Source organism: Macrotis lagotis, chromosome 2 (assembly GCF_037893015.1).
Source record: "Macrotis lagotis isolate mMagLag1 chromosome 2, bilby.v1.9.chrom.fasta, whole genome shotgun sequence".
NCBI classification, from domain to species: Eukaryota; Metazoa; Chordata; class Mammalia; order Peramelemorphia; family Peramelidae; genus Macrotis; species Macrotis lagotis.
The window spans coordinates 123067352-123080833 of record NC_133659.1 but is presented as its reverse complement, the minus strand read 5'-3'; positions in this window follow the sequence as shown (position 1 = coordinate 123080833).

Sequence of the window (13482 nt, the reverse complement as noted above, 5' to 3'; positions counted from 1 at the left end):
GGAAATAATCAATAGAGAGGAAGCATTTGAATTGAAGGGTGGTAAGAAGGACTTCTTGTCAAGAAATAGGATTTTAGTTGGAACTTGATGAAAGCTAGAGAAGTTGAGAGGAAGAGAGGAAGAGGAACAAAATTATAATCATGGGTCTGAATCATAGACAAGGAATTATAGGCATATGGTGAAAAATGCTAGAATCAGGAACTAGAGTGCCATATGTAAGGTAACAGCAAAGAGGGAAAATTACTATATCACAGAATCTATAGTAGGGGTAAGAATTTATACTGTGCTAGGAATTAGGGGGAGGTCATAAAATTTATACAAGAACCAATGCTTGAGTGTTCACTCGAGGAGAATATGTATATCACAGTTCAGGAAAGGAGGTTTCTCATGATTTAGAGTCAAAAGATCAGACCTTAAAGCTTAAGAGTCCCTATCATCCAATGTCCTTGTTTTCAGATGAGGAAACTAATGTCCAGGGAGTTGACCTGACCTGACTAAAGTCACAAACATAGCGAGTAAGAAGCCTGGAATTCAAAATCATAACATGATTACTAATCTAGTGCCCTTTTCTAAAAATTTCTAGTACCATTAATGAGGAGCTTGCAATTTATTTGAGATGAAATAGCAAATCGTTATTGGGTTAGATTCTTTTTAAACAAGTAATGGGTAAACATAAAATAAATGCACAAGCCATTTATGTAATGTGTATAATGGAATTATAATTCATTTGTCTATTACATTTATATATATATATATATATATAATTATATGACTGTGATAATTATGCTGTTGCAATAACCACCTTAATAAATACCACAATAAAGATTTTAGGAACTTGATGAAGAAAATTATTTGCTAAGTAAGAGACAATTGAATAAAAAATAATAATAAGCTATTAATAATATAACTATAATATAAAATATATTAAAATATAAATAAATAAACTAATAAATAATAATAAAACTATATAGTTTCTCTTCTACCTATAACTTCTTGTGATATTTCTGAGTGACATGAACTCATACTACTGAAATGACTCCTGACCCACTGGGCACCTTACCTTCTTACCAGAATTCTGCCAAATGTCCGTTTCCACTATAAAAGCCAGGAGATGGGTCGATCTCTTCCTTTTTTATTCCTGAGAAGTAAAGCTACAGATGGTATTCATATTAATCACAGTGTCCAGTCCTTTGACAAATGTTACAGAATCCTTTGGCTCAATTAAAAAAAAACATCATGTGTCAATGAGTTTCCTGGGTTAAGCGCATGCTACTTAAAAAACATTTTCTTTTGTCCATTTGTTTCCTGTTTGATGAGACATTTGGGGACCTCCAACATCTGCACTGAAGTCACAGTGTATCTTTGCCAAATGACCTTTTGGGTTTTTTTCCCTTTCTTTGGTAATGTTCACTTATTGATCATTATGCCCCTCTACTTAATTCTGGCAGCTAAACCTGGTATATCCTGGATGCTCTCTGACACCAGGGTGTAGGATGCTAGAAGGTGAAGGAGGAGGTTTCATATAGCTTTGTGATTTCCTGTTTTGATTCCATCTCAAAGGCTGAAGATTGTTTCCAAATGTTTTCCAAAGCCAATTTCATCATTACATGGGTTTTAGGCATTACAGTTAAGTATTGTGGCTAAAATATCTCCCTCCCTCCTGAGATTACTTTGGTTTAGGTTTTGACTTTGAGAGAGAAAAAGTGACATCTTCTTAGTTTTGATCAAAAACATTTTCAGTGTTACAAGACATGCAAGATGATCTTAGCTTGTAGCTCCATCCATTTGAACAGAAAACACACACACACACACACACACACACACACACACACACCAATTTCATGGGTTAAAGACATTTAGAATCATCAGAATAAGAGAATTAAGGGGTGATGCTCATAACTTCTTAATTATTCTGAGACATAGGATCATAGATCTAAAGACAGAAGAGACTTCAGAAGATAGTGAGACTAGATTCTACATTCTACAGATGAAACAACTAAAGCTGAGAAGGAAGTTAAATGTTTTCCTGGAGGCCACACAGGTAGTTTGAGGCAGAGCTGCTTTGTGACCCAGAGTCTTTTGGCTCCAAAATATGAAGAAACCAGTTTGAAAAGTGAGGCTGGATTTAATTAACCATCAGGTTTGCACATTTTGACATGATTAAGGAAAACCCTAAATAATTTTCCCTGGATAATAAGACTTCCCTATCACATTGGTCTAAAGCTCCATGTAGTTTCCCAGTAAGGCTTCATTGGTTACTATAATGCTACATTCCACTAAAGGAAAACCTAATTTTGAACTAAATTGGGTCAGAGAGGGCACTTTTAAGATTGCATTTATCTTCCTTTCTTTGGAAATTGAGGTAAAGCAACAAAAAATGAGTCTGTTGTCCGTGATCAAAGGCAATTAAGTAGATTGACCATATATCTTATGACTCTTCCCAGTTCTTGGAACTATGAAATTTTGGCCATCTTCCAAATCATTAATCTTGTAACTGTGCCAGATTTGGAGAGTCAGTTAGTCAGTCAACAAACATTTATTAATCACATATTTTGTGCCCAACTCAATGTTATGTGCTAGGAACAGAAAGAAAATTGGAAATATTTTCTCTGAAACTCATCTGTGACTGAAGGAAATGTCATTCAAATAGCGAGGTACATATGGGATGTATATGGAGTAGCTAAAAATAATCTCACAGGGTAAGAAACTACATTTGAAGGAAAGGTCTCCTGGTTGAAGGAGCTGGATTTGAATTGAATTATGAAGGAAACTAAAGAAATTAAGAAATGGAATTTAGAAATTGATTAGAAATCATATAGACTCCAGTTAGACTATTAGTCTAAGAGAGATTTGATGGTGGTTTATATTAGGGTGTTTATTTCAAAGGAGGAAAATAATGCTATATACAATATGTTATGAAGGTATAAATGATAAGATAAGGCAACAAATTGTATATGTGGGGTACATAAGAAAGGAGACTCAAGGATGAAACTAGAGAATGATGAAGTTCTTAAGAGCAATAGAAAGAGTAAATATTTAACAAAGAGAAGTGGTTTGCCTTGTTTTCAAAAGCGATGGTAATAAAATATGAGGTATTTTCTTAACTACTTTTTAATAGTAATGAGTTCATTTAGTTATCTGCACACTTTTTTGTAATAGTAAAAAAATAGAATGGGATTCAGTTTGTGACTAGAAAACATGTAGTCTCAAAGTCCATCTCATTGCATAATTCTCTAATCAGTCCCATGAGTTCATTGTGTGCATCTTTGTCTTTTAGAAAACAATAAAGTAGATAATTTAGCAGGTAATGTTGAAGGATATAAAGTAACTTCCTCTAGAGATCTTTCAAAGTAGGATATGTCCCTATGTCTTTGCATTGATCTAGATGATACCTGCCTAGAAGTCAGGGATTACTCTACATAATTTTTTAGAGTTCCTTCCATCATTTATCTTCTGAAGAATATGATTCTACTAAAATCTTATTACTTCATTGTTACATAGAGGGCATAGCAGATTCTCAAAAGTTATGCTAATGGGGGTGGCTAGGTGGCACAGTGGATAAAGCACCAGCCTTGGTGTCAGGAGTACCTGGGTTCAAATCCAGTCTCAGACATTTAATAATTACCTAGCTGTGTGGCCTTGGGCAAGCCACTTAACCCCATTTGCCTTGAAAAACCTAAAAAAATCCCCAAAAAACCTATTAAATAACTACGACATACAAGACCCCAGGCATACAAAGATACAAGGAAAAATAGTCATTGCTTTTGAGAAGCTTACATTCTTTTGGGGGTAATTCAACATGTAAGCAGATGTATACAGCCATGACTATCTGAGAAGGGAGAGAACCAATAAATGTAGGATTACATAAAGCTTCTGGTAAGTGTCTGTATCTAAGCTGACTTGTTGAATGAATTTAGAAATTCTAAGCACAGGAAGCAGCCTGAGAAAAGTTCAGAGGTTAAAGAACAAACAATGGCTTCTAGGAATACCAAGAAGACCACTTTGACCAAAAAAGAGAATACTACAAAAGGCAATATCATGTGATAGTATTGAAATAGATAGGAACAAAGCAAATTGTGAAGGTCTTTCAATGCTAAACTGATTACTGTATGTTCCTCACTCTAATATTTACTTAGCAAAATTCATTTACCACAATAATTCCTTCTCAGTCCATTTTCAAGCTCTTTGTGATGCTGGGCTAACTGAAATACACGAGTAGCTAGAAACCAGCAGGTGCAATTTGCCTGGGTCATACAAGAAGGCAACAGTCAGAGGGAATACTGCCAAGCTTGCTTTATGGGCTGGTCTCCTATATGAAGTTTGACTTTCTCCTCTTTGCTGACACTGCCTGTTTAAAAGTGGCCGCCACTGAATCATATGAAGCCAACACTTCTCCAAATGTCTCTCTAGAGACCCACATGGTCCTCCACTGAGCAATAATCCAGATTCCTTATTTTCTCTGTATGGCAAGAAGAACTTTCTGCCAAAGGACATATTTTAGACTTCTCTTTTAGTTGTTCCCAAGGGAAACCTTAAGGGCCTGGTGATTTTTTATTAAACGCCAGTGGGAAGCCTAAGTCTTGTGAGCAAAAAAAAAAAAAAAAAAACTTTATAGAAGAAGGGAAATGTGCTTCATGTATCTAATCACCCTGTCTTCTATAGTGAACTGGGCCTCAGGGATGAGCCTCCATTAACTGACTTCAGAAAAAGACAGCAGGGCATATGAGAGGAGAGGGTCATGGGGTCTTTGAATCATTCTAGCCACACCTCTTATTTAGAAAAAAATAAGTTTGCTGTGCAAATACTTGGTGGATCATCACATCTACTGGCAGTCAGACTCCATTATTCATTGTGTATAAAAGAGAATATAAAATTTGGCAAGATTCCTGGGGGTGAATATGTATGTCAACTCTAATGAGGAGAAAAGCCTGAATATCAGTCAGTGTCACAGAGATGTAGCCGAAGTGATTTTTTTAAGCAAAGAACTCAAATTCATAAAGTTCCACCAATGGTGGGGCAAAGAAAGAAAGTGTACAGGAAGTCTGGTTTATAGCATGTAGGTTTGTATAACATTTTTTGTACACTTAAAGAAAAATATTAAAAAGTATGATTTTTAAAAATAAAATAAAAAGTATTAGCATAAAAATGGGAAAAATATTAGAGGGTCTGATGCCGTTTGTCCTGTGTTCACAAAGAAGATCATGGATTTAAGGAAGTGATGTCTTGATGGGAAAGTGAATTGAATTTGAGTGAGAGGGTGATGTGGCAAGTTATCAAATTCACTTTCACCTCCAGAGCCATCTAGGTCCAGTGGTCAGATATAAAGCAGGATAACTTTGGTTTGACCTTGGGTGTTAGATGGTATGAAGCAGAGAATACAAGCTGAAGAACTTACATTGGAAATTGCTATCCACATCCAGAGAAAAAAACTAATAGAGTCTGAATGCAGATTGAAGCAAACTATTTTCACTTTATTTGGGGGCTTATTTTTTTCTGGCCTGTTTCTTCTTTTGCAACATGACCAATATGTAATATGATTAGGGAGAGAAGAGAGGAAAGAAGGAGAAAATTTAGAACTCAATTTAAAAATATGAATGTTAGGGGCAGCTAGGTGGTACAGTAGATAGATAGAGCACCAGCTCTGGAGTCAGGAAGACCTGAGTTCAAGATCTAGCTGTCTGACTTTGGGCAAGTCACTTAACCCAATTGCCTTGCAAAAACCAAAAAGAAAATTGTCCAAAATTGTTTTTAAATATAATTAGGAAGACTACAATCCTATATAAAGATAAAAAATAAAAAATAATAAAAGTTATTGCAATAAATAGGAGTGGAGGCAAGAAGTAAAGGTGAAGGTGTATATATATTATATATATAATTATATATATATATATATATATATAACAGAAAAAGAATTAGAAATATATGGAGGACTGAGAAGAAAACACCATAGATATTAGGGGAAGGGGACTAAAAAGATTAAATAAAGGAGAGTTGATTGAAAACAAGGGAGGAGAAAGGAGAATATACTGTAATTTAGAAACCAGAGGAACTGAACCAAAAAGGGAAAGAAGTGAGGCAGAACTCTATGGGAAGATATGAAAGATGGAGAGGACTGAAAAGACTATGGGGCATGTTAAACGACATTATTGCAGAATTTATTAAGTATTATTGAGCAAATGCCAGCTACTTTTATCTAGTGATACAAAGCTAAAGACCAAAACATCCTCTTCCTCAAGAAGATTACATTCAATCAAGAGAGACAATACCTTATACATTTGTTGATACAAAATGGATGCAAAATAGATACAAATTGGGGTGGCTAGGTGGCGCAATGGATAGAGCACTGGCCTTGGAGTCAGGAGTACCTGGGTTCAAATCCAACCTCAGACACTTAATAATTACCTAGCTGTGTGGCCTTAGGCAAGCCACTTAACCCCATCTCCTTGAAAATCTAAAAAAAAAAATAGATACAAATTGACTTTGGTAGGAGGAGCACTAGCTCTTTTTGGAAAGATGTTTTATTACTTAGATAATTGCCTCCATTCTGACTTCAGTTGGTCAGTGTTGATCAGGTCTATCAATCAATGCATAAACAGTTTTTTACTGTTGTCCAGTCATTTTCAGTTGTGTCCAACTCTGTCATCCCATTTTGGGTTTTGGCTGTTTCTTTCCATAGTTTATTTTACAGAAACTAAGGTAAGTGAGTTAAAGCAACATATCTAGGGTCATACAGCTAGTTAAGTATCTGAAGCTGGATTTAAATTCATGAAGATGAGTCTTTCTGATTCCCATCTCAGGGATATATCTACTGCACCACCTAACTGCCTTTGTAAATAGCTACATGTCCCTCCCCTCTAAAAGCTCATGTATTAGCTGATTAAGGAAAAGAAAACAAAGCACCAATGTTTAAGGAATAAACTATAGTTTGGACTTCCATGTAACTATGGTACCCAGTTGCTGAGATGACACTATAATTCCATCAGTATTCTTCCAGTATTTTCTCTTTTCTTTGCTATGTGTGTTGGTGGGTATGTGCAGAGTGGGTATTTTTTTCCTTAGCTTTCTGTAACTTGACTTTCCTCTCGGACTTTTCTGGCCTTGCTGAACAATGAAGAGTTTCCTCTTCATATGGAGGGGAAAAAGAGGTTTGTTTTTTTTTCCATAAACAGTAAAATGGAGAATTTGTGGTTAGTTGATCTATTCCCTTCTCTTAAGAAAAAAAAAACCTAGGCTTAAGTAGCTAGATAAAGCTTGCAAAATTCACCTTTACTTCTGAAGTTTCCACTGTACACTGTGTGGTTGGGACTGAATACACTGTTTATGCATGATTATTTCAGGGTAGTATTTGATTTGGATCTTTCTCGTTCCTGTTAGGGTCATTATTATCCTTCAAATTCCCTAAATTCTCAAGCTTCTTCATTGTTTCTTCTTTTTTTCTTACCTCTCATAACACACCAATTGATTGCACAATACGTCTCATATTTATCCCCTTTTATTCTCTCACATGGCCACAACTATAAATCAGGAATCCATCTCTTCTTGCCTTGACTTTTGCAATAGTCTAATCTTCTAATTGATTTTCCCATCCTTAGTCTCTTCTCTTCCCAATTTAACCTTCAGATAGGTATCAAAATGATATTCCTAAATACAGGATTGACTATGATATTCCCCTATAAAAACCTCCAATTAGGATCAAATATGGAATCCTTTGGCATTTAAAGATCTTCATATTCATATTCTACCTTTTCTCATTCAATGTAGATTATTACCTTTCACCCATTCTATTTTCCAATCATATTTCTCTGCTTGCCCTCTTCACATATAAAAATTTCATCTTCCACCTCTGTGCCTTGCCCAGGCTACAAAGGTTCTGCATAGTTAGCATGTCCTCCTTCTTCCCCTCTGCATCATAGAAATCTGAGCATGTTTCAAAGCTCAGGTAAAGTTCTGCATCCTTTAAGAAGTTAATCTTGTAGGAGACAGCACTTGAGTTCTATTGATTTCACCCAGTTTCAAATACTTATAAGCTGTGTGATGTTGAACAAGCTTAGTTAATTACTTTGCATTTATTTTGTATATATTTCATATTTATTGTCTTTGCACATTTCTATTCTGAACAGAACATAGGCTTCTTGAGGTCAAGGACTGTTTTTGTCTTTGTATTTCCAACACCTAAAAAAAATCTGCCATATGATAGGTTTGTAATAAATGTTCCTGAGGGGTGGCTAGGTGGCTCAGTGGATAGAGCACTGGCCCTGGAGTCAGGAGTACCTGAGTTCAAATCCCGCCTCAGACACTTAATAATTGCCTAGCTGTGTGGCCTTGGGCAATCCACTTAACCCTGTTTGCCTTGCAAAAACCTAAAATAAATAAATACATAAATAAATAAATCGATAAATAGATAAATAAATAAATGCTCCTCAAGGGGAATTTGAAGACTACAAAGAAGTAGAGGAAGACATATGAAGTGGATAGAACCAATAAAAAAATATGGAGGATAGTAACAACTATAGTAATAAAAAAAATGAAACAATGCTATGTCTTTCTATTGACCAAGTTGGCCCTAAAGAAAAGTTTTAAAAATGCAACTCCCTTCCCTTCTTTGTAGAAGAGAGACACACAACTGACGTGGAATACCATAAAGAATAGTGGAGTTAGTTGCTAGATTGATTGCTTTAGATGAATGTTGCTATTTTATTTTTCCTTTTTTATTCTTTTTTATGAGGAACTATTAAGAATAAATAGAAAGGTAGGACCTTGAGGTATCTAGCTGACATAATGGGTAGAGTTCACCTGGGTTCAAATGTCACTTCCAATACTGACTAACTGTGACCACTTAATCTTAATTTCCTCATCAGTTAAATGGGAATAATGGTATCTACCTTTTAGAGTTGTCAAGAAGATCAAATGAATTGTTGTAAAATTGTATAGTTGTATAATGGTTGTACAGTGCAATCATATTATCCAGGTGTTATATAAATTATAGCTATTACCAATCAATCAAACAATTGCAAGATACCTATTATTGTTGTTATCATATTGGAAAGTGAAGGTATTATTAAAAACAAAGGATAGGAATAGGAATTTTAAAGAATGTCAGTTTAATTGAATTGAATAAATAAAAGTTGGATGGGTAAAGACATAAACAAAACCAGAAAGTATATAAATCTTCCTGGGTTAGAAAGCAGTCCATATTCAGCAAGATTTGAAGTACCTCATCTCATACCTCTCAGACTGGTCAATATTACCAGAAAGGATAATGATCATTGTTGGAAGGGTTGTGGAAAATCTGGGAAACTATGACATTTTTGGTGGAGCTATGAACTCATCCAACCTTTCTGGAGAGCAATTTGGAACTACGCCCAAAGGGCAACAAAAATATGCATACCCTTTGATCCAGCAATACCACTACTGGGTCTATACCCTGAAGAGATTATGGAAAAGGGTAAAAATATCACTTGTACAAAAATATTTATAGCAGCCGTTTGTGGTGGCAAAAAATTGGAAATTAAGTGAATGTCCTTCAAATGGGGAATGGCTTAACAAAAAGTGGTATATATATATATATGTATATATATACATATATATATATATATATGTATGTTATAGAACATTACTGTTCTATTAGAAACCAGGAGGGATGGAAATTCAGGGAAGCCTGGAGGGATTTGTATGAACTGATGCTGAGTGAGATAAGCAGAACCAGAAAAACATTGTACACCCTAACAGCAACATGGGGGTGATGCTCAACCTTGATGGACTTGCTCATTCCATCAGTGCAACAATCAGGGACAATTTGGGTTGTCTGCAATGGAGAATACCATCTGTATCCATAGAAAGAACTGTGGAGTTTGAACAAAGACCAAGGACTATTAACTTTAATTTAGGAAAAATGCCTGGTATCTTATTGTCTGGTCTTGCTATCTCTTATACTTTATGTTTCTTCCTTAAGGATATAATTTCTCTTTCATCACATTCAATTTGGATCCATGTATATCATGGGAATAATGTAAAGACTGGCAAATTGCCTTCTGGGGGTGGGTAGGAAATAAGATTAAGGGAAAAATTGTAAAACTTAAAGTAAATAAAATCTTTAAGCAGAGTTAAAAAAAGATTTGGGGCACCTGAAGTAGAATAATAGAACATAAAGTCAAAAATAGCTCAAGAAAATATTATAGTAGACCTTGTTTTTTTTTAAGATAAGGAGTTTAGATTTAATTCAGCAAGTGAAGAGGAGACTAAATAACCAAGCAGAAAAGTAACACAATCATGCTGACTTATCTGCTTTTAAGTACCCAAACCATCTTCTTAATAAGATATTTTAAAATTTTTCCAGTAGTAGAAATTTAGCACTTTTCTCTTTAAAAAATTCGAACAGGGACAGCTAGGTGGCGCAGTGGACAGAGCACCAGCCCTGGAGTCAGGAGTACCTGAGTTCAAATCGGGCCCCAGACACTTAATAATTACCTAGCTGTGTGGCCTTGGGCAAGCCACTTAACCCTATTGCCTTGCAAAAAATAAAAATAAAAAATTGGAACAACTTTCCTTATTGAGTCCTGGAACATCTTTCATCTTCTCTACAATCTATAGAGATGATTGAAGCTCAGCAATCAGTTCAGTGTCCTAGGATGAAATTCTTGAAGATCTCAAAGATCATCCTCAAAGATGACTTTGATGGTCATCTAATCCAACTCACTCATTTAAGTTTTACAAAACTAAGGACCCCAGCTATAAAATGATTTGGCCCTGCTCAAATAGGTATTAAGCTGCACATGTGGAATTTACTTCTCTTCTTGACTCCAAGGCTAGAGCTCAATTCACTATACAAAACTAGTGATATGAACTTATTGAGGGCAGTCAGGTATTCCTTTGTCATATCATTTATCACTAGTTTCATTTTGTTTATCATTTTCATTTTATCTACAACTATCTGACCAAAAGAGTTAAGAGAAATCCAATTCTTTTTCGCAGTCAGATCTTTATCTGTAACATAGATTGGATGCAGCAAAGCTATACTGAAAACATCCAGCTCCAGAATCTAATCAACATTTTATTGCCTCAGCTTATGAACTCATTTAAGTTGGATTTGGGTTCTGAGATAAATGCTCAGATTCCTTTTTATTATAAATTTTACATAAAACTAAAGCAAGCAGATCATCATTCACACACAGCCCTATAATAACAATCTCTTATGAATCCACCCAACAGGACAAAAAATATGATAAGTGTATTCTCAAACAATGGCTCTTTGTGAGCTTTGTTTTCATTAGGTTTTTAATAATAAAGAGGCCACTTGGTTCAGGACAGAAGAGTATAATAAATGTAGTACATTAAAACAAAATAAAGTATCCGTTATCCAACTGTCTTGTACTGAATCCCACCATTTATCAAGCTGACCCATAGTAACAAACCATGTAAAGTAGTACAATGGATAAAGTGCAGGACCTAGAGGCAGGAAAACTAGGGCTCAACTTGTGACTCACAGTTTTTAGCTAGATGACTCTAGGCAAATCACTTGACCATTAAACCTCAGTTTCCTCATTTGTAAAATGGAAAAAAACACATCTGCCTCCCAGGATTATTGTTAAGGTCAAATGAAATAACACATGGGAAGCATTTTGCAAATCTTATCCTTTGAAATTACATATGAATGCTAGCTCTTATTATTATTAAAATAGTTGTTGTAGTCATTTTAGTCATGTCCAACTCTATGATCTCATTTGGGATTTTCTTGACAAAGATACTGGAGTAGTTTGCCATTTCCTTCTACAGTTCATTTTACAGATGAGGAACTGATATAAATAAAGTTAAATGACTTGGCCAGGGTAATACTGCTAGTATCTAAGATCTAATTTAAACTCATGAAGATGAGTCTACTTCCCTCCAGGCTTCACTATGCCACCTAATTGAACAGAGGAAGTATTATTATTATTATTAGAACAGAGCAGGTATCAAATCAGACCAGCCCTGAAAGAATAGAAGTATTTCATTCCTGGATATCACTTACATTCTACTTTTCAAAATATATAATATTTATTAGTCTTCATATTTTATTGGAATGTAAATTCATATATATATGAAGGAAAATTGAATAGAAAAATCAGAATAAATGGAAGTATAGGTTACAACTGAAAGGCTTACTTTAATAGTAGTTGAAATTTATATAGTACCTTAGAATTTGCAAAGTGCATTTTGAAAATCATTTCATTTGACCCTACCAACCACAACATCCCTCTCCTAGAGAAAAATACTATAGGAATTATTGTTTTCATTTTATAGATGAGAAAACAGTCTCAGAGAGTTTTGAGTGATTTCTACATGATCACCCAGAAAGTCATTATGAAAGATTGGATTGAAACTCAGATGTCTCCCTAACCCCAAGTTCAGAACTCTTTCAGATATATCATATTTTCTTATCATGAAATCATATAATTAACTGTAGGCCTGGAGGTTGTGTCTACAGTGTCCCAAAAGCTAAAACTATACTTAAATTTAATTGGATTCAGTGAATGACAAATCATCAAGAGAAACATTAAACTGATGAGCATTGTATAGATAACTTAGATCAACCAATATTCAATATTGATCAAATACCTACTATGTATATGACATTTTGATAAGCACCAGGTATATCCACTGTCCTCTGGCAAAGTGTGTGCAAATAGCTGTGATTTAAGGGAAAGTGTGACAAGTTTGATGAGTGGATTAGGCAAAGGCTTTGGAAAAATTTGAGCAAGGGAGACATCACTTTCATCTGGCTCTAGAGTGGGATAGAGAGAATGGTAGTGAGTTTCAAAGTGGTGACATCTAAATTTGACCTTAAAGGAAGGGAAGAACTATAATAAAGGCACAGGAGTTGTAGAGGAATATTCATTTAAAATATGGGAAATAGTGCAAACAAAAGTTTGAGAGTGAAAGAGAGTAAAATATTCTGATGGACTTTGAATGCCAAATTCAAAAGTTTATACTATAATTGGAATCAAATCAATCCAAACAAGCCACAAGCTTTTATCAAGAACCCCTATGTGAGCTATTTTTCTCCTATAGTTCATTTTTACAGGGGAAAAACCAAGACAAACAGGATTAGGTGACTTGCCCACACAGTTAATAAATGTCTGAGACCAGCTTTGAACTCTGAAAGATGAGTTTTCCTGATACCAAGTCGGTGCTCTATCCAGGGTACCATCTCAGGGTTGAATTGAAGGAAGCTCAAGGGAGTAAAGAAGTCAATGGTGGAAGAAAGATCATTATCAAAATGGCTAACAACAAGGTGAAATATGGGTAACGAAAGGCACCAAACTGAATTATGATCACTAGATTAGAAGAAGGAAGAATCAAAAAGTTAAAGGTCACAATTGAATTTGTCAAGTATGGGAAGAAGAAGGAATTGGGAAAAGTGGAAGACAGCATTGGTTCTAGAAAAAAATGATCCAAACTCAAATCCCATCTCTCTGATGTTACTCCCTTTGCCAAATTACTTAA